Source organism: Ictidomys tridecemlineatus, chromosome 15, assembly GCF_052094955.1.
Source record: "Ictidomys tridecemlineatus isolate mIctTri1 chromosome 15, mIctTri1.hap1, whole genome shotgun sequence".
Lineage (NCBI taxonomy): Eukaryota > Metazoa > Chordata > Mammalia > Rodentia > Sciuridae > Ictidomys > Ictidomys tridecemlineatus.
Genome location: NC_135491.1, coordinates 21,860,385 through 21,881,897, shown reverse-complemented (window position 1 = coordinate 21,881,897; position 21,513 = coordinate 21,860,385). Strand labels below are relative to the sequence as shown.

Sequence of the window (21,513 nt, the reverse complement as noted above, 5' to 3'; positions counted from 1 at the left end):
GTAGGATGTGTCATTACTGTGGTAGTGACTCCTAACGAGTTATTTTTCAAATAAATTTAGTACAGACTAAAAGTAAAAACAAACAAACAAAAAAGTAGGATGTGGGAGAAACAAAAAATATGGAATACAAAGTACAAGAAATAAGCCTAACTGTTCTACAGATGAACGACATAAGCACATTGAAGGAGGTGGAGAAGAAAATATGAACTTAATGTTTCTTGGTAAAATATTTGATATTTTACTGGATATTTCAATATGGATAAAGAAAAAAAAAGAATATGCCGACACCATGTGGCACTCCCATTTGTAAATTTGTTTCTCCTGGGGCATGGGCTGGCCAATCTGAAACTGCTACATGTGCTTGCACAAGTAAGTATATTTTAGCTAATAAGAGCTAGATGTCTTGTTGTTGGAAAAATATGTTACAAATAAGAAAAGGGAGAAGGATAGAAGAAACCTTTTGGTGATGGAGGTCATCACAAGGTACTGGTGTGAATCCACCTTAAAAATGCACACACGTACACACCCACACGGATGGATAGTGGGAAGCATAATGTGTGTGTTTGCACGGAGAAGTGTGCACATCGGGTTTTTCGTGTTTGCTGAGATGGCCTGGAAACAATAGCACTCTAGTAACAATGAGCACATCGGATGCTCCAAAATTGGTTTCTACATATCATTCATCAGTGATACAAGGGCAGAGATAATCCCAGACGAGCCTTGAGCTTCTTGTTGTACCAGAAAGTCAGCAATTGCTTCAAAAAGAAGAGGGGCCTGTTGAAAGGGCTCGGGCACCAGCCTGAAAGAGGTCCCTCTAGCTTAGGCTCAAGCCAAGTGAGCAACCAAATAAATAGTGATAATATTGAATTCTGACCCAATAAAGCACATAACTATGTGCCCATATGAATAAAGAACTCAGTAACAAATAAATGAAGAGAAGAGATAAATCATCTTTATAGAAGAATCCTAGTTACTAAGAACAGAAGAAATGAGGGACATCGGAAGTTAGGTTAAACACAGTAACACTTGTTGCAGGTATGATCCATGCTAAAATTAGAGGGATGAAGTTTGAGCAGATATGGAATATTTGCATAGTCTCAAAGTAACACCCAAGATTCATTTATTTATTAAAAATCATAACTTGCCAGTGGCCAAACCTGGCAGATACTACCTAAATAAAATGACAAAAATTAACACCCCCAGAAAAAAAGACATAGCAATATCATGACACTGCTGATATGCCGTAGCATTTCTCTGGCCATGCTGATTTAGTCCCGGCAGTCCATGAACTCACGGAGGGGTTCTGGACTCACTGCTGCTCAATGGGCTTCCATCTCCCTATATGCACCAAGGAATTGGGGTAGATGAAGAAGGTGCCTTTGTTTGTTTTTGTCATAGGGTCTTTCCCTCAAAACTAAAAATACCAAACGGAGTGGCTTTGAACCTTTTAGAAATGCATCATCTGAATCTAATCAGGAACACTGCCAAAAAAAAAAAACTCAAAGAAACAATCTAGAATATAAGTGACCAGTACTTGAATGTCAAGGTAACAGAAGTCAAGGAAAGACTGGGGAGCTGTTACTGATTGGAGGAGAGGCAGGAGATAAAAAGACCAAATGATCTTAACTTGTCCGGTTTTGCTAATTGCACTACAGTTGTGCAAGATGTTAAATCAAGGAAACAGGGAGAAGGGGATATGGGAATTCTCTGTACTAGTTTTGTAACTCTTCTGTAAAATTATTTCAAGATAAAAACTTGAAAATAACAACAAAGAATAAGGAGATATGTTGGGGGGGGCAGAGAAACTCAGAGAGGGGGGGGAGAGAGAGAGAGAGAGAGAGAGAGGTGAAGACAAAGAAAAAAAAAAGGAAGTGGTTTGGAAGACTTTCTCTTGACAAGAACTGTGGGCATGATCACTGGCACATGGAGTTTGTAGGAAGCAAGTAGGTAAGAAGCTGATTGATGCCGAGCAAATTATATGGCCAAAAACATTACCAGCTGGACTTTTAAAAGAAACTGATTGTTTGAGACTGAGAGTTACCTGCAGGCTCCCAACCCTTTCTGGGTAGGAAGTCACTAGACAAAACTGGCCATTGCTCAAGGAAGCCATATTCCCTGACGCACTTGAAATGGGCCAGAGAATAATCTTTTAGATTCAGAGCCAGGTCCAGGAAGCAACCACCACGGACCAGAACTAGAGCCTGATCTCAGGGAAAGATTCTAAGGAAGAGCCTTAAGATGCCTGTCTGGCAGAATTTTGGAAGGTAGCTGTGGACACGTGTCTGCTGGGGCTGCCCTTGGCCCCTCTCTGAGTGGAGGTGTTGATTGTGGCGTCCAGGCTCTGTTCTCGTTGCACACAGCACACACACTGGGGTGGACTGTCAAATACCTTGTCTTTTACTTACGTGTCTCTGGAGCCAGGCCGTCTCCACGAAGCTGGGGTTGAAATGCGTGATCCACGAGAGAGGAAGTAGAACAAAATATTATAACGAGTCGAAGTGCTGTCTTGGATAGTCTTGCGCTGCACAGTTCCGTATCTGCTGCCCTCCTTCCAGGCCATAGTGAGATGTACTTCTTCATCCCTTGGAGTGAAGTATGGCTATGTAACTTGGCTTTGGTCAAAGAAAGTGGGCAGCAGTGGTACGGCTTCCAAGGGGAAGAATTGGGATCACCAGCGTGGGATTCTCCAATGCTCTTCCCTGGCCGTGTCACCCAATGGTTCAGAAAGTGGCCACCCCTCAGCCTGTATCCCCGAGTGAGGGGATACAGGCTCTGCTCCTCATTATCCAGAGTGAGGATGGTGAGGAGCAGAGCCCTCACTGATCTGAGATCACATGTGAATAGAAAGAGAAGTGTCTCAGTCATTGTGACAGGGCTTGTGTGTTGCCACAGCTCATGTCAATGGAACCCACCCAACAAGACCAGGGTGGAGGCCAGGCACGGAAGCCTGAGATGCCCAACACCTGTTAGAAAGTCATATTCCTTAACACCAGGCCAGAAAGTATCATCCAGCCACACTGGCAATATCATGACAGCCCAGGTATTTTGATAACCATTTTTCCTTTGTTGTATTGGGAAGAAATTGGCTCAGGAGAAGACTGGCCACAGGCCTGGGTTGGAACCTTGGCCAGGCCTTTTCCTTCATAGTCCCTTGTCTTTAAAATTAGCCTTGTAAGGATGCTGAAATGGCCAAAATACCTTCCTGGTCTGTCGGGAAAAGGAAGGGGCTGCAGCGAATCTGTATCTCAGGAAACATTTAAGCACAGGGCTGGCACCGTGGCTGGAAGTGACGTGTGTAGCTGCGGGCTCAACCTGCCTTCGCATACGGTCTGCTGGGGAGCCCTGGACTCGAGGCCCAAGGGACTGGTGCTAGTCTTCCCTGTCCATGAACTCAGGAGGGGTCCAAGATTTACTGTGACGGTTTGAGCCACGGTCTCTCCATAGGCATATATGAATAATTTCCCCCAGACAGAACTGGGAGAGATGGCGGAGGTGTTTATAAATAAGTCTGTGTTTTTGTCAAGGAGTTCTTCTCTTCTAAAAGTCAGAGTGTCTCTGAATCCGTTCTCAACGGACTCTCTGTCCTCAAAAGAGACTTTTTTTTTTCTCAAGGAAAATCCCAAGGGTTCCTTGGAACATAGTTTGGGAATTCCTGAGGACTCCTCTAGCTCAGAGAGGCTGTGCCTTTTTAGGACGAGAAGAGACAATTTTGCCCGTCACATCTCACATTCCCTCAGGTGGCCAGGTGCTTTGGATCTGGGGGGCGTGTTGGGCTCTCAGCCTGGTGCCCACGGCCTCCTGTGTCCCTGCCTCCTCACTCAGTGCTCAGCTAGCCTCCGTGGGCAGCGGCCTGGGACCAGAAGACTGAAAAGAATAAAAAAAAAAAGTACAATTTTCCCCAGGCGGATCTCATCTTCAGGCTGTTTGTTAACGTCCACATCCTCAGGCAGCCCCAGCTAAACACACTGACTCATGGCTTTGGAGCCCAGCGGCTGGGGGTCTGAATGCTCTGCTTTTTAAAGTTAGCTGTGAGCTTGGGTGGAGGTTACGGTCGTCCAGTTTTGTCATCTGCAAAGTGGAGTTCCTAGGTCAGGAGGAAATGTCCATACAACTGTGAGGACCAGGAGTTAAGGTATGCAAGGGCCTGAGCCCGGTGCCCGGCAAGGAGCCTGTATCAGGGATCATTGTCATCGCCGTCACTGATGATTGACACACCTGACCATTTTGGAGTCTTGTGTGTCACCGTATGCAGCACAGGTGTCTCTGAGCAACTTGTTTCTCATTACCATCCCCACGCAGGACCAGTACAGAAAAAGTCTTTAGTAAACATGCGGAGGGCTGAAGAGACTTGGCTAAATCCACAATCTCCAAAGGTTTTTTTTTTTTTGGTACTGAAGATTGAGCTCAGGGGCACTCAACCACCGAGCCATATCCCCAGCCCTATTTTGTATTTTATTTAGAGACAGGCTCTCACGGAGTTGTTAGTGCCTCACTTTTGCTGAGCCTGGCTTTGAACTCGAGATCCTCCTGCCTGAGCCTCCTGAGCCACTGGGATTACAGGCATGCACCACCATACCTGGTGATCTCCAAAGGTTTATGTCCCACACAAGACAGATAATTTCCCAACTTAGTGTCACTCGACAACATTGCTGATCATAGTAGATTGGAACCCTGTGTGTGCTCGTAAGATTCCAGTGCAAGTCGTTCCAAAACCAAATTTAAAACCCCAGTACTAACACCCCCCAAAACAATACCAAGCACCCTTTTAATCCTCACTTGGCCTACCTACTGATGAATGATCCATCGGTCTGCAATATTCCCCACCATGGATCCTTGTTCTCCTCAGAGTGTAGACTGTATTCCAGGGCTCTGTGTTTCAGTGAGGCTCTGAAGGGGTTAAGTGAAATAAAGAATATTATCAATATTGTATCAGTCACAGATGAGAAACTACATACCAGGATCAGTGTAATTCATTCATTGGTTTATGGACACCGAGTCCTCCGGGGACTGTCACAAATCCACTTGATGTTCCTGAGTGTGAGATTTAGCATTTGGATCTTTGATTTAGCTGAAAGATGTGTAAAAACTCATGCAGTCAGACAACTCCCTACAGGCGATTCATCTGTGTTGGCTTTTACGTAACAGTTATTCCAATCAAGTGTCAGCAGTAACTTAAGCTCCATAACTTGCCTCTGAATTCACATTCGGAGTCGCCGGAACATGAGGGAACAGCAAGACGGTCCCTTGGGGAGAAGGCAGCCCTTCTTGCTCGCTCATTTCGTTGGGAGGAGCAGGCACACCTGGGGAGGCTGAGTTTTGAGAAAGGCTGCAGCTCCCGGCCTCCCCAGCTCCAGTCCTGCCTGAGCTCTTGTGCTTCCTGTGCAGGGGTTGGGCTGGGAGTGGGGAGGGGGAGCCATGGGCCCAGGGGGACCTGAGGCACTAAGGACCCTCAGAGCTATTGTTGGGGATCCTAATGGGGCTCCGGTTCTACAGCTGCTTCCTGGCAAGCTCAGCAAGATCAGAAGATTTGAAGACCTGGGATGCGTTAACCCAAGTGAGAGACGTAACTCAGCAGTTAATGGCTTGATGGATAGTGCTTCGCAGTTTTCCTCCTCTGGAGTCTCTGCTGTGTCCCTTGCCACAGCTGCCTCTGCCCAGCTCTAAGCCTCTTTTGATTTCTCATTACCTGTGCCAAAGGAGCAAAGGTGGGAGGATGGGGGAAGCAAAGGACAGCTTCGTCTCAGTGTCTCCAGTGAAAATAAAAATGCAACTGTGTGTGTGTCGGGGGGGGGGGGGGATAGCTCAGTGGTAGAGCACTCTCCCAGCATGCACAGGCTTGGGGTTCCACTGGCAGCAATACCAAAACAAAAACAAAAAACAAAAACAAAAAAAAACCTGACTGTTCTTTTTTTTTAATGTTTTAGTTGTTGATAGACCTTTAATTAATTAATTAATTAATATGTGGGGCTGAGAATCGAACCCTGTGCCTCACACATGCTAGGCAAATGCTCTGCCACTGGGCCACAACCCCAGCCTGCAACCTGACTGTTCTATGCGTAATTTCATAAAGACAATTAGAGCAATGCAGTGGTATATCTGTATGGATGAGCTTCAGATGTCACTGTTATTAATAGAGGATGTTTATGATGAGCTTAGCCACTAGCCAGCACCAGCACTGGATAGAGAAGGCCCTTTCAGGAAGGAAGTGGTTAATCCTCAAGCACACTTGGGAAGTAGGTTCATTTGCCATCCCCTTGTTAGAGAGGGGGAAATTGAGGTGTGGAGTGGTTCACAAGTTGGCCAAGGTCATATGGCTGGCATAAAGGCAGAACTGGGCTTCAAAGCTGTGTCCGTCGACCTGGGAAGCAATGCTCATGACCAAGGGGGTTGGCAGGCTCTGCCATCTTGCCCATCACTTTCTGAGGATATTTGCAGGTGGGTGAAGGGATGGCACCATTTGTGACCTCAGGGCCTTTCTTTGGGTGTCCCTTCTCAGCCTCCTGAGGATGCAATTCACAGGCAGAGCCGCTGGGATCACAGATGCCAGAGAAGGAAGCTGTGGGGACATCCATGAGCAAGGAGGTTGGCTCAGGGGTGATCTTGGGGGGCCTTGAACTGCAGGGTCCCGGCTGATGCTTTGGCAATTTTCACACTCAAGGGCTCTCCCGAGGTAAATGCTTAGCTTCCAGCCAGAAGAGGATTAGCTGGGAGGGGCAGAGCTCTGTGAGGCAGGATGGGAAACACGTCGAGTGGGAGCCGGATCCGAAGAATCTACACAGAAGGCAACACAGGAAGAAAAGATCTGGAAAACACGGAGTAGTCAAGGACCTGGAGGAGAGTGCAGAGGTCCTGTCCTGACAGAGGCTCTGAAGCCTGAAATGGGGATGATGGGACAAAGGCCATTTCTGGGGAGATGAGTAAGAATGTTCCAGAATGGATGAAAGACATGAATCTTCAGAATTAAGAATCATAAAGAGTCCCAAGAAGGACAAGAAAGAAAAAGAAAAGAAAAATCCACAACGGGGTACAACACAAATAAGTATATAACTGAGAAAAAAGTAGCCCAGGTCCAAAGTGTATCTACTGAAGACCTAGGAGGGACTCCCTGGTGGTTGCAGGGAATCACCAGCCGCCACTCCAACCTTGCTGGACTGAGTCGTTCTGTGGCTGCTTCCTCCGCTTCTGGGCTTAAAGGTGTACAATTTACAGCACCAAGAGAGGAGATTGGGATTAAGAACAGCAGGAAATCTTCCCCTCCTTCCTTGGTGGTATTTCCAGCAGCATTTGCCTGCATCTTTGACCCAGAGGGGGTAGGGTGGAAAGGGACAGGGGCCTCAGCCACAGCAGCTCTGGAATGCATCTGTCAGTCCTTAAGAGGGGAGCTTAGGAGGGACACAGGAAGGAAGCTTCCCTTTTCCTCTCAAATGCTCATTAGGTGAGATGGTCATATAAAACCCCTCACACATGGGGAGCACTCAGTAAAGGCAAGAGTGGGTGTTTATTGAGCATGTATTATGCACCCGTAGTCAATGTGTATGTCAAATCATTTTCCCCATTAGCTGCTTATGAGGGAGGTAGTTTCATTCTCATAAGCTGCTTATGAGAGAGGAAGAGGTTTTCTATCATGCCAGCAAACACAGAATTGCCTGGATGTGAACCCAGGCAGTCCAGCCCCGGGGGGGGGGGTCATGCAACTTTTTCTTCAAAGGAAATATAGAGCTGTCAAAGGTGGGGGCGGGGGCAAAGGAAGAACATAAAGTGACACTTGGGAGACACGGATGGACACTTTTAATTTTACATCCACAGGTTCAATCCAGCCTTATTTATGAAACACCTACGACATGTGTAACCTAAACCAGCCTTTGGGCCCAGTCTGTCCACAGTTACCAAGGTTGGTTCGAGTATGGCTCTCATGTTGGGTGGTGGGGGAGCTGGAAGAAGCCAGCCCTGTGTCTCAGGTACGTCTCCTTCGTCTGCTGGTCCTAGGGAGCCAGGGACAGCTCCGATGCATCGGCTTCCTCAGGCTCCAGTTTTTTTAAGAGCTCTGGCTTGAAGTTGTTCCATTTGGGAGGGTTTCTCCCTAGCATTTGGTATGGAATTATTACCAAATGCTAGAGAGGAACTCTGCCAAATGCTGTATATCAGCTAAAACCCAAACTCCTAAACAATGAAATATTTATAATAAAAACAGACTCTGGTGAGAGGCACAGACTGGGGTGCCCAGCTGCTGAGGGACTCCTGGCTAAGATACTCCAGGTTGGTCTTGCTGGCCAGTCCAGGTCCAGCCATCAAGGTAGCAGGTGCCAGTGGGTGCAGGGTGCAGCTGGGTGAGGTCTTTTGGGAAGAGAGGAGAAGCTGCAGGTCTTGAAGCCTCTTCAAGCCCCAAGTTTTCTTCCCTGGAACCCCCTTCCCTGTTTCCTTTTGGACTGCTCAGCATTCAGGAGGTGCTCAATAAATGCTGACTGTCCACAAGCACGGACACTTCCAGGAACAGCAAAACCTCACCCATCTGGAACCCACAGGGACTGGGATCCTGACAGCTGCATTTTCCAGATAGAGCCATAAATTATTTTCATGTAACATTTTCAGATGGAAATATTTCTAAGATGCGCTGCACATTTCCTTTCTTTCTGACTTGGAGAATGTGGAACACCATTAACCTTTCCGTAATGGCTCAGGGTTGCTGCTGTGAACCTCGGATGCTGAGCGGGAGGTAATGCAGCCCTCGGGGCTCACGAGGTGTGCAGGGGCGTTTGCCCTCTGCTAATGGCCTCTGCACGTGGAGTTTCCTCTAGTGGCACAGTCTCTTTCCCAGAGATTTTTGGGTTCTTCCCTCAATACCAGGCCTCCAGTTTTCGCTCTTGTGAGTGTGGCCGCCTCTCCCTTCCTGAATTACCATTTCTAATTGGCTGTGGATGAGAAAGCAGAACCCTGGGCTTATTACAATGATATGTAAAGTCAGTATTCATCTGCTTTGACGGAGCAGAGGATGAGGCCTGATTTAAGTGTAGAAAGTCACCGCTTTACAGTCACCGTGTAGGCCACTTGGAGTCATTCTTGCTTTTCTGCTTGATGGACAGACATTAAAAGGGGAGGCTTATAGCTAGATTGGAAAGTAACTGCGCTCTGTCAGATGTGAGAACAGGGACCACCCCCCACCTCTAACTCCCCACAGTCACTAGAATTTGCAGACCTTTTCAAAAGAGCTACACTTCTTATGATCTTCATCTTTTAGCAGTGAGTAAAGCACATGGACTCTTACTTTCCCATTGAGCAGATCAGAGATCACAGAGGACAGACAGATTATACATCTCAGACACACCAGGAGGGGGGTACTCAGGTAGAGCCTGAAAACTCTGCATTCAAGGAGGAGAAAGATGCCCAATGGTGAGGAGCCTGAGGGGGCCTAACACTGAGGGAGTTTATAAAGCTATGTGCAGGGTTGAGAGAACCCACGAAGGATGGGAAGGGCTGAGGGACTAGCAACTAGAGCAACCACTATACCTACTTGGAATCTTTACTTGTGAGCACAGGGACTTTGGACATGGCCAAGGGAGAGAACTGATCTCCCAGAGTCCCAGCAGAAGCTAGTGGTATAGTTAGAGGAGTCCACCCTGGCCTTCCTGGGTGAGGGGAAGGTGAGGGAGCTCAATCTTTCTTCCAGCCTTCCAGCCTCTGTTGGTACCTCACACTGCTGGGCTAATCACGAAGCCAGAGGACAGAGAACCCGGCCTGGAGTCTACAGGCTTTTGTAGAGGCCAGCCTCCTGGGGTCCAGAGTCTGGCAGACAGGAGGGAGAACAGACGAAGAGTACGAATGAGAGAACTGAGCACAGAGCCTGATGTAAACTAGGTTGTTCCCATCAGCATGGTCCTGACCCACCCTTCCTTCCTCCCTTCCTTTCTCCCTTCCTTCCTTCCTTCCTTCCTTCCTTCCTTCCTTCCTTCCTTCCTTCCTTCCTTCCTTCCTTCCTTCCTTTCTTCCTTCCTTCCTTCCTTCCTTCCTTCCTTCCTTCCTTCCTTCCTTCTGGGGATTCAACCCAGGGGCATTTAACTACTGAGCCACATCCCCATCCCCAGCCTGCTTTTTATTTTTTGAGACAGGGTCTCTCTAGGTCGTTCAGGATCTTGTTAAGTTGCTGAGGCTGGCTTTGAACTTGCAATCCTCCTGCCTTAGCCTCCCAAGCTGCTGGGATTATGGGTGTGAGCCACTGCACCCAGCTGACATTTCTTTGAGACTCCTGTCTTTTCGCATTGGTGCACAGTGCCTCTGGAGCATCTGCCCACGCATCCCCGCCGGAGAGAGGTAAATTACATATATGTTCCCTCACAAGCCTTCTCTGCCAAGCTGGTGGAAACTCAGTCCTCTTCACCTGTGATTCTGTCCTGCTGCAGAGGCCAGTGAGAATGAGTAGGGTAGAGCAGTGGGAAGTGCACACAACAGCTTGGAAAACAGGCATCCAGAGCAGCCCGGGGCTCACCTCTTCCTCACCAGTCTTCCCTGGGCTTTTACTTCTGCTTTAGCAAAGTGGCAATAATCTGTCCCCATCTTGGATATTATGAGGTGGGAATGAGGAAGTCCTTAAGTCTTTTTGTTTCCCCCCCCCCCTTTCAATACTGGAGGAAGAACTCAAAGCCTCACACATGCCAGGCAACTGCTCTACCACCAAGCCACATCCCCAGCTCTGAGGAAGTCCATGATCAACCCTAAGGGGCTGGACTAAGGGGGGCTGCTTGGGTGGAGATCTCTGCTGCCTGAGGAAGGGCCAAAGTCATCCAACAGACAGCAGGTCCCTTCTTGTCGTCTACAGAGCCGAGCTGACGCTGAAGACAAGACCTACAGGCCTCCAGGCACCTCTCAGGTGCTGGGTGTACTTGGCATTGGAGGATGGCAAGGGAATGGGCAGAACTTAGAAGCCAGAGCTGTCTGTCCACCCTAGATCTCAGTGGGTGGGGGAATCCTTCACTATTTTATCCAAAGCACATCTGGGCCAGGTGTCTCCCTCTCCCTCATAACCTTCTGTTCAAGCCTTACTCAAATATGAATTATGGGTGTTTTGTTCATGTGAAATATTTGCTAGCATGCCTATTCTATAAAATTTAGAAAACATGGAAATCTATCACCAATAAAAGTTAAATTTTCTGTAATCCCAGCATACCATTAATACGTGAGTAAATTTCCTCCCATACATTTCTCCTTTCTTTGCATGACATAGATGTGACAAATAAGTCTTTATAATATAAGCAAAGAAAAGAGGCTGCAAGGAAACTCACCCACGTGTTAATACTGATTGTCCTCTGGTTAATTCACAGTGCATATTATGAGCCATATATAGGCCTTAAGTAAGAACATGTTTCTATGTGCACCTATAGCACAGGGCTAATGTTGTAAATAAAGCTTTGTGTCCTGCTTTTCCCCTCCATATGTTGTCCAATTAGCTACATATTTTTTTAATGCAGAGTTTCCCAAATTATAAAACTTCATTTTGCACTGAACTCTGGTGTTTCATGGAATGCTGAGGTCTGAGAACCTTCGTCGTTCATTCAAGAACCAGGCACCGAGTCCCTGTGACATGGCACCTTGTGCTCACTGTGAAGAACTCAGACAGGCAAAGACCCCTGACCTTGGAGGGCTCCTAATTTAAGGCTAAAGATCAGGCTGAGGCTGTGCACAGTGGATCCAGCATGAGGTCTCATGGACCCCTATTCACGCCTGCAGGACCAGGCACAGAGCTGGATGCGCACCACACCATCCATCCCTTCTGGGGTCGTGTATATGATCTTTCACTCTCCCTTGCCTCTGAGAATCCCACTTTTCCTTCTTTCAAAATACCCAGGTTTTTTTCCCCACACTTCTCACTCAGGAACTCTACATGCAGGCAGTCCATCAGCCCCGTCCCTTTTTGTCTCAGTAAGGCCATCTCTGGCTGGCCAGTGACCACAACCATATGGTCAAGAACACGTATTGTTTCTTGTCTGTCATCCCAGCAGCTCGGGAGGCTGAGGCAGGAGGATCATGAATTCAAAGCCAGCCTCACCAAAAGTGAGGCACTAAGCAACTCAGCAAGACCCTGTCTCTAAATAAAATACAAAATCGGGCTGGGGATGTTGCTTAGTGGTGAAGTTGCCTCTGAGTTCAATCCCTTGTACAAAACAACAACAACGACAACAACAACAACAACATGTATTGTTAATTTCATTTTTAACTTCTGAATTGTGACCTACTTCCAGTCTCCCAGTTAGTTGTGAGATCGATTCTTAGAAGTAATCCTTTAAAAAATGTTTTCCTCTAGGAATCAACTTCCAGAATGCCAGTTCTGACGTGTTGCATTCCATAACGAAAGGGAACACATTCTGGAAAGCCAGTGACAGTATCCATCTGGCAAACATTTTGTCCCATTCTGGGTCTGTCTGGGTATGCTCTCTGGAGCTGCCGGGTGCTGCTGAGACTATACTTCCTTTGGGGGCATAGTGGGGAATTTGTTCCTCCTGTCCTTATTTTTGTTTGGCACTCCTCATTGAACCTGGAACTGCTTAGCAGTGGAAGTGAATTTTCCGTTAATAGAAAACCCTTATTTGCTCATGCAAAGGCCGGGCAAGTTCGAACAGAGACCTGTCAGGGTGTTGACATGCTGGCCTTGAGTTGAAAAAGTTGTATCTGGCTTCCTGAGTGACTGGGTGGATTTGTCACCTAATAATTTATCATTTGGGCATTGTGGCCTTAGTATCAGGCTTTTCTTTCTTATCAAGGCAGTGTTGTGGGGATTGGGGCCTTGGGGGGGGATGTACCTATAATCGGATTTTGTTGCTGTTAACTTCTGCCTACCCTGATGATTTAACTGATGAATGCTGCTGGAAAATGAGACTTTACTTCTATTGGCCACTGCATTTCCACCCTCAGGAAGGGTGACTTGCAAGCTGCACTTGTGAAAAGATGAAAAAGAAATTCATGAAAGGTCCGTCCATGGTCCGTCAGGCATTCCACGGATATTAGAGAAAAGAGGCAAAGGGCAAGAGTGAGCCCAGATTAAATGGGGCCACACAAATCAAGTTCTCTTTTTAAAATGTGTCACCTGCAAAATACCCACTGCAAAAGGGGAAAAGCGGCACCTGGATGTCAGGTTTTGATTCAGCCTAGTCAGCAAAGCCACAGGTGACGAAAGCAAGGTAACAAGGTAAAGCCACCGGCTTGGGTGTTTGGACCTGAAATCCCAGATCTGATATTCTAAACATTTTACCACCGGTGCCCTGGAGACTATGCTGGGCCCCTGAACTGATGGTGATAATGAATGGCTGCTATCTGTAGAAAGAACTGCTCACCAAGACAGGGGCTGAGGCTGGTAGATATGGCCCTTGGTCAGGTGTAGGGCAGAGTGGCCATGACTTGCAGAGCACGGTGAAAGCAGTATGCCACCAAAACATTTCCACAGCCCTGAACTGCTACACCCAAAGTGTGGGACACTATAAGTCCCATTTAATGACAAAAATGCAAATAAGACATTTATGTATCACTGATGAGGATGGCCAGCGCCTACTCTGCACTAGGCTTTGCACTGAATGTGAACTCAGAGCTCCCTAAGCATGCCCATGAGGTGGGGGCTCATTTTTCAGATGGGGACGTAAAGGCAGAGAGGGGTTAAGTACCTTGCCTAAGGTCACATAATCCTAGAGAGGGGGAGCTGGAATTTGAACTCAGGTGGCCTGGCCCTAGAACCTGAGCTTTGACACTCTATGGTATTTCTTCCCTCTCCTCTTTTGGAAAATCACTACCGCAAGGCAAAGATAACCCAGAGCAGGGGTTGGCAGGAGAGCAGGGAATCTTGGAGCAGAATTCCTGAGTGGGTCGTGGGCAGGAGGTGTGGACCAGGTGCCTGTGATCACCAAATTTCACTAATACTGGCTGGCTCTGCTCTTCTCTGGTGCACCGTCTATCTGAAACAGGAAAGCAAAGAGATACATTGTTTCCTCAGAGGGCAAGAAGTTTCTGCTCTTCCTCTCCTATGGAATGGGAGATATCCCTGAGGTTCATTAGAGCTGAAGGGTGAATCTGGGGACAATGGGAACCTGTTAAAAGTTTCACAACCATCAGAATGAGAAGGTCAATTATTTGCAACAAATGTGACTACCTAAAGGTTAACATTTTTTAGTGGGTCTGTAAGATAAGCCCTCCATCCCCCATAAACGGGGCAAAAAGGCAGGAAAAGACATGAATGGGAGAAGGACAAGTTGGGCAGTTTTTTGGAAGGAAAGTTGGCAATCAGGAGCCTCAAGAACTCCATAACTACTGACCCAGTCATTTCACTTCCAAGGGATGATCCCCAGCAAATGAACAGAGGTGCAGACACAGGTTCACCATGAAAATGCTCACTAGGATAATTTTAAGGGAACAAGAAAAAAAAATTAGAAGCAATTTAGATGCTCCAAAATAAGAATATTGTTTAAATAAATTATGCTGCATCCATTTGATGGAACATTATGTAGCCATAAAACCATGTTTTCAAAGAATATTTAATGAGGTTGTGAAATACCTTGTGCTACAAGGTTAGAGAACAGAAGCAGGACACAAAATGGTTTACACAAAATGATTCAAAGTTTGTAAAAATTTGATAGACACAGAAATATGTGCAGAAGGAAAACACGAGGCAATGGGGTCAGATGAAGGGAGGTGTAATAATTTCTATATATTTCTATGTTTTCTGGTTATTCTTTAAGAGTTACTTTATATTAGGAAAAAAAAACTTTTAAAGGTTTCAGTTGATTTCTAATGGTGACAACACATTTTCAGCAATGCTGTGTTTTCATGTTCGTGTGAAAGATTGTGTGTATTTATTTATTCATTCATTCATTCAATTAGTTATAAAGGCAAAGTTCTTAAAACAGTGCCTGGCACACAGTAAGAATTACTTATGTGTTAGGTATGATTCATTAATTTCTTGATTAGTTCCATCGACATTTCCCAATGTGTTGTACTGTGCCAGGGACTAAGCTAGACCTGGAGTCTAGTGATGAACCAAACTTTGGGTCTGCCATTTTGGAACCTTTAAGCCTTGAGTAGAGAGGGAGATCCCATGAACAAAGACTTGGCACCCAATAACTGTGGCCAAGGGAGGTCTACAGATTAGTATCCTCAGAGCTGGAGGAGGCTGGTTAGGTTAGGATGGACAAAATTACATCTTAAATACTCAAATGAATTAGTTTGTCCTCCTTCACCAGTGTGGTTCTATATTCACCTGATTATACCATTAGACACCAAACCCCAGTCGATTCTGCCGGTTGACTCTCCCATGCATGGGTTGCAGGATACCCTAGGAGATTCTGGAGCACTCATAAGATCTAGAGCAGGTGCAGGGACAGATACGGCCTTCCAGAGACTCTCCAAGGATTCAAGCTCATCATTATGAGCCATTCTGCCCATGTCTCCCATGTGGCACCATCTAATGCAACTTTGTCTCTCTCTGAGCCTGGTACCATCAACAGATTACCTGTCCTTTTGCCTGCCTAAGTCTTATCTTTCTATTTTCCCCAAATTCATGACACTCAAGAATCAGGATTTAAAACAAAGTCTTGGTAGTGATGATTCTTCCCAGGCCTCTGGCCTACCATCCACCCAAGTTCTACTGTCTGTGCCCTGGCCCATGGAAAAGTTCTGTGTCATAGGGCTCTCAGGTAGTGGCCAGAGTCAAGAGAACTTTTTTGCCTTAATTTTGTCATGTTTATCTGATTCCTAGGTATTTTCTTGCATAGAAATGCTTTCTGGAGTTGGCAAGGCTATGTTTATCCTGCTCAACTTGGAAATCAACCTCAGTACTGGATCCTGCTTGACCTGTAGGGACCAGATTGCACCTATTAGTCAAAGGCCTTTTCTGAAAAACCTAATTTTCTCAATGTTTGATCCCTTTTGTTTCTAGTGACAAACTTTGTACCTCTACATTAAAATCCAGGTTGACCATTGGACCTTTGGAAAAGTAGGGCCAGGTGGTGGTGGCTGTGTGTGCTACACGGTGAACACATTCGCAGCATAAGAAGAAAGCATGAGAGCCATGGACATCTTAGGAAGGTTCTTTAATCCCAACCAGAAGTTGCATTTCATAACTTGATACTTTGCTTCCACTTCTCAACAATTCCCCAAATTTAGATTATTGTGGGCTGTTTAACTGACTCCCTCTCTGTAGGCAAACAAAACACAGGCTGTGTTCTAGAGTGAAAGGCCACCAGCCTCCTGGCTTTCCCCCCAATAGTGAATCAGAGTTGGTTTTGGCTGTGGAACTGCAGGGCCCACAGGTGATGCTCCTGTGTTCCGAGGATGTTTCGGGGCCATTGCTTTGCAAAAGAGCATAATATAGAGCTGTGATGATATCCAACAGTGCTCAAAACATTTTCTTGACCTTTGATTAACTTAACACAAAGACACCATGAGAACACCCTGGTTGGTCCTGCTTAAAAATAAAGCCTTATGTGGAAAAAGAAGAATCATAAATAAATTATCATTTATTGGTTATTTTGGCCCTGACCATTCCTTTTTACAAATGACATTGAATGTTGAGATGCCTTAAATAATTAGCTTTCTCAGTTCAGGAAATATGATTCAGTTTACAAAAGTTCAATTTATAAACCTTGTTCCTGGAATGGAGCTAGAATGCAAAGCAAGGCACACCTGTAGCTTTCAGAAAAACTCTAGCAAGTTCTCTGGCTGTAGAAAGAGCTACAGGGGCCATGCTATGCTTTTCCAACCCTTGTTTCAGTCTTGTTATTGAGTTATCTAGTTCCTAGCCCAAGTGTTCCTTGTTCTTGTCCGGTGCTAAATATATCAGGTCTCATTCTATGGCAAGGGGCAGAAAACCCAATGCAAACTGAATTAACTTAAGGGGAATTAGTCTGCTTGCCAAACAGGTGCAGAGGTGTAGAGCTGGCTTTAGGTATGGCTGGATTTAGGCCTCATACAGGCCAAGCAGGACTTCAACAATGCCTTTGTTCATGTTGGCACCATTCTCAGGCTCCTCTTGGCTTCTGCAATCTCTCTGCCCAGGTCTCTGTGAGGGGGTGGAGACTACAGTCCTTCAGCCATTCAGCCTCTCCACTAGCACCCAACAAACCCAGATCCACTCTGATTGGATCAACAAAGGTCACGTATCTATTCCTGAGCCAATCAGAGTCCAGAGAGATGTGATGCACTGATTACTAGGACCTGAGGAAGCACCCCCCACTCATCCACCAATGCCCTCAGGGTGGAAAAGGGAAGGCAGGGGCTGCAATTGGAAGAAAGCTTGTGTAGCCAGAGCCAAAAAAAAAAAAAAAAAAAAGACTGTGGACCCATCTCTGCAAGGAAAGTTCAAAGAGGGGTATGACCTCTCCTCTTCTCTTCTTTCCTCTTGTCTTCTCTTGCTTCTTTTTCTTTTTAAACTGTGGGTCAGCTGCACTCTGTCTTTAAAGGGTATGCTTAAAAAGGAATGCTGGTGGTAGGAGGTGGGGAGATCAAGGTTGTCCAGGGACCAATAGTTAGTGGCAGAATAGCCAAGTACTTCCAATTCCCAAGTTTCTTCTTATTCAGGAACCACTTTCCACCTCAATGGGCACCTCCCACTGGACCCTGCTCTTAGGGCAGTCTTTGAGAGGCCCAGAACAGGCTGCTCCTTCACCTCAGTGAAGACAGACACATGACCACATGACCACAGAGAAAATCCCTCACCAAGGCAAGGAGACCCCATTGTTGAAGCCCAGGCAGCCTTCAAGGAGAGTGAAGGAGAGTTCCCACATTGAGAGATGGCCACCTGAAGTTGAGAAGCAAAGACTCCCTGTGAGAAGTCTGGTGTCACTCTGCAGGCATCCAGCCAACTCTTCACCTGACACGTGGGCTTTTATAGATGTCCTTATATCTTCTTGAAGAAGGTGGCCATCAGCTTCCCAAAACCACTATCTCTGAGGGATCCAAGGGGCCTTACAGATGGTTGGCAGCCATCTTTTTACAGACAGGAACACTGAAGTGGGGGTACCTGATCCATTTATTCACAAGTGTCATGGCTCACCTTTCCACTCAGAACCCAAGCCTTCTTGGAGTGTCTTCACTTTTGCTTCTATCTCTGAGGGATCATAGGTATTGGCCATCTCATTAGCTAAGGGCCAACCACGCTGTGAGGAGGCAGGCTTACTTACAAGGAGCAGAGGGAGCAAAGAGAAAAGAAATGGACAAACAAAAGTAAAATGAGTGCTGTTGGAACAGGAAGTGCAACGCCAAAGTAATGGTTTGGAAACACTTTATGAACTACTGTCACTTTTGAGAATGGAATGACGAAGGTCAGAACAAACCCTTTGGTGTGAGAAGCACCTTGAGTGGCCAGGTGCCTATTACAAGGTGCTGATGCGGCTCCTTCAGGTCCTGTTTCCAAGCTGGCCCAGGAGTCTCCCAAGAACTGATTTCATCACCTCGATTTTTACCCACAGACGTCACCTGCATAACTCCTCAGCCCGGGCTTCCAATTACTTGCATCAATTTCAAGAAATTGAAGGGCTGGAGCTACCTTGAAGATACTGCAGGTATGAAAGGACCTGCTCAGAGTCCCCTGGGTGGGGAGTGGCTGCACCCAGGGACAGCTGTGAGGCTTGGTGAGTGCAGGACTCCTGGATGTGGGAATTGATCAGGCCCATGGGAGCTTCTGCTAAAAACTCAGTCACCTGTTGCAGTTTGGCTGGTCTGGGCAAGACCAGTGAGAAATACTCTGGAGTTTGAGAAGGAGTAGAAGGAGCCAGTGCTAGGCAGGGTCAGGGGTAGGGGAAGAAGGTTGGGCTATCAAGAAATCTTGATGGGAAAAGCATCTGCAAGCTACATATTGGGGAATTGTCCTCAAAACACAGAGTGGGGCTCCTAGGTGGGGTAGTCAATGGGAACTTCCCTGCTTTAGTGGGACGAAGGTAGAGACCAAGTTTTTGGTCGCCCTACCCATTGTTCAGTGCTCTTCACCCTCAACCTTGATTCCCACGTGCAGGGATCAAGGCTCTCAGCAGGTCTCCCTGCTGAGCTCACCAACTTAGCAACAAGCCTTTGAGGAATGAAAAACACACTTTCGTCGATAGGGGGCGCCAATGAACCCCCAGCCCCGATCAGTCGGCTGGACTCAGGCAGTGGGGCACGGTCCTCAGGTTCTAGGTAGTCCATTCCTCAGCGGGTCCTGGCCCACCCCATGCCCAAAATCTCACCGGGGGGCAACAGCCGGGCTGCCTGGAGCGCGGCCTTCCTAAGACACAAGCTTTAAGGGCTGAAGGCATCTGGAGCCTCCCACCCTGGAAGCATCGCCCGGGCCCTGACGGCCACTGTCCCAGCGCAGTGGACACCACCCAGGGTGGTGCCATCCCAGGGTGATGAGGAGACTCAGTTCCGCCTCCATGTCTTACAACACTTAGGCAAGGTTGGCGGCTGGAGGGTTAAAATGAGGCTGCCACCCCTATTCTGTCGGGGAGAAAGTGCCTTTTCTCCAAGTCCATATGGCCACTTCCTTTCGACCTGATCGGCCCTGCTCGCCTCTTTGTCCGAGCTGTCACTTATAAAGAATCACTTGACTTACAATAACAGGTTCAAAAGACGACAGAGTATAATCAGTTGATCCACGAAGAATTGAAATAAAGAACACCCCACTGCTCTGGCTATCATTCCCATAGAGATAGTGATATCATTGATGTGATTGCGATGATAATTTCTGTACAAGAAGAAAAAAAAAACCTTGTATTTTGGAATTTGTTCAAGAAGATTTTCAGACACATCAGATTGGAAAATGCGAACTGAATTGCTAAACTTTTTTTGGGGGGGGTAGGAAGGTGGTTTTTTAAAAATCAAATCAGAGGTTTGTGTGGACTTCAAGGATCTCATAGAATCAGGCTTGTTGGGAGAAACCTATCCTTTCTCCCTTCCCAAATCTATGAAGACAGAGGGAGAGGGGGAGGGAGAGAGAGAAGGAGGGAGGGAGGAAAGGAGGAGGGAGAGAGGGAGGGAGAGAGAGAGAGAAAAGAGAAGAGGAAGAGAGAGTGCGCCTTGGGTTCTTAGGACCATCTTTGAGGGTGGGAGCAGAGTTGACCAGGCCGGGTGCCCCACCTGGGAGCTGACCACCAGAGAGGAGATGGAAGGCCGGTGCCTGAGGCAGCTGTGATGCGCTGGTGTGATAGTCCCTAGCGGGCTCCCTCTGTGTTGCTCCTCCCTGCACGAACTTTTCTGTGCTTTGCCCCACTCTTGGACTGGTTTTGCAACTAAGTAGCTCCTTCTCCTGGAGCCAGTAGTGATGGGGAGGCTGTGCGTGTTTACTCTCTATCTTCCCTTTTGAAGTACTGTGGTGCCCTGGTTTAAACTCAGCCAGTCATTTTGGGGGGAACTCAGTTCATAGAGGCTGGAACAAGTCTTACCTGAATCTGTGTTTTAAGTGTCTCCGTGGCTTAATATTTTGAATAATCAATCTGTCTCCATCGCTTCTTAATAATGCACAACACAGGCCTCCCCCTCCCTCCTATCTCCTTCTATATTTGTCAACTCTTTAGGATTTTGTCTTTCTGCTATTAACATGCCTAATGTCACATGCAAGCTTTTTTTTTTTAACAAGCTGTTCATTGGTGTATCTGGATACTTCTTTTATTATTATTACTGAATCTTTTTTTTTTTACCCATAATGACACCAGGATCATTATATAATCCCATAACAAAGAGGCTTTTGAGGCTCCAGCTTTTGTCAACTCCAGGACAGAGAATCCATAATTGCATTATTCAGCTTTTTTCCCCCCTCTTCTTTCCCCCCCTTCCTTGCTTCACAGAAATCCAAGCTCACGTACCATTCAAAATCTCCACCTTGTTACCTCCGCTTATGTTATTTACCAAAACGTTCGCCTTGAGGACCAGCCTTGCAAAGTTGCCTTTAAAAAAGTTATTTTGTTTGATAATTAAGTCCTGGAGCCCACCGCGTGATGATTATTCTGGACCCATAAGGCAGAGAACCTGCGTGACGTTTTTCTCGAAGTTTAATTACCGTATGCTAATTTCCTTGCCTACTACGTGATTAATTAAAATCATATTTTCATAATCATTTGGCACTAGTATTGTTTTAGAATTATCATGATCTCCTAAATAGTGTCTGTAAATAAAGTCGCCTCTAATGGCAGGCGCGGGAGGCGAGGCTGAGGACCTCTCCGTGTTTGTATCGCGGCGATTGGCAACATAACTGCCTTATTTACATTAAATACGCCACAAGGTTACAGCGCGGATCAACGTCATTTGATCGCTGATGACTCCCTTAAACGCCCGGGCTGTGACTGATTCTCCGCGTCCCGCTGTCCACCGAGATTCACCCGGGAGTTTTTTTTTTTCCCCCCAGAAAAGAAACAGACTTTAAATAGTTTCAGAAGCAGGTAAGAATTACGCTTTTTCCTCTCCCCTTTTCCGTCTCTCTCTCTCTCTCTCTCTCTCCTCTCTCTCTCTCCTCTTCCTCCGTGGCAATCTCTCTCTCTCTCTCTCTCTCTCTCTCTCTCTCTCTCTCTCTCCCTC

At 46.7% G+C, this 21,513-nt stretch overlaps 1 protein-coding gene across 3 annotated transcripts in view; it reads left to right on the top strand.

Annotated features, from left to right (window-relative positions):
- The first annotated feature begins 21,118 nt into the window (after positions 1–21,118).
- The window catches only part of Znf536 (zinc finger protein 536), a 431,882-nt gene continuing 431,487 nt past the window's right edge, over positions 21,119–21,513 (top strand). For all 3 annotated transcript variants that reach the window (XM_078032225.1, XM_078032215.1, XM_078032220.1), the window contains exon 1: positions 21,119–21,377. The gene's annotated coding sequence lies outside the window, so the exon portion shown is untranslated. The remainder of the gene's footprint in view (positions 21,378–21,513) is intronic.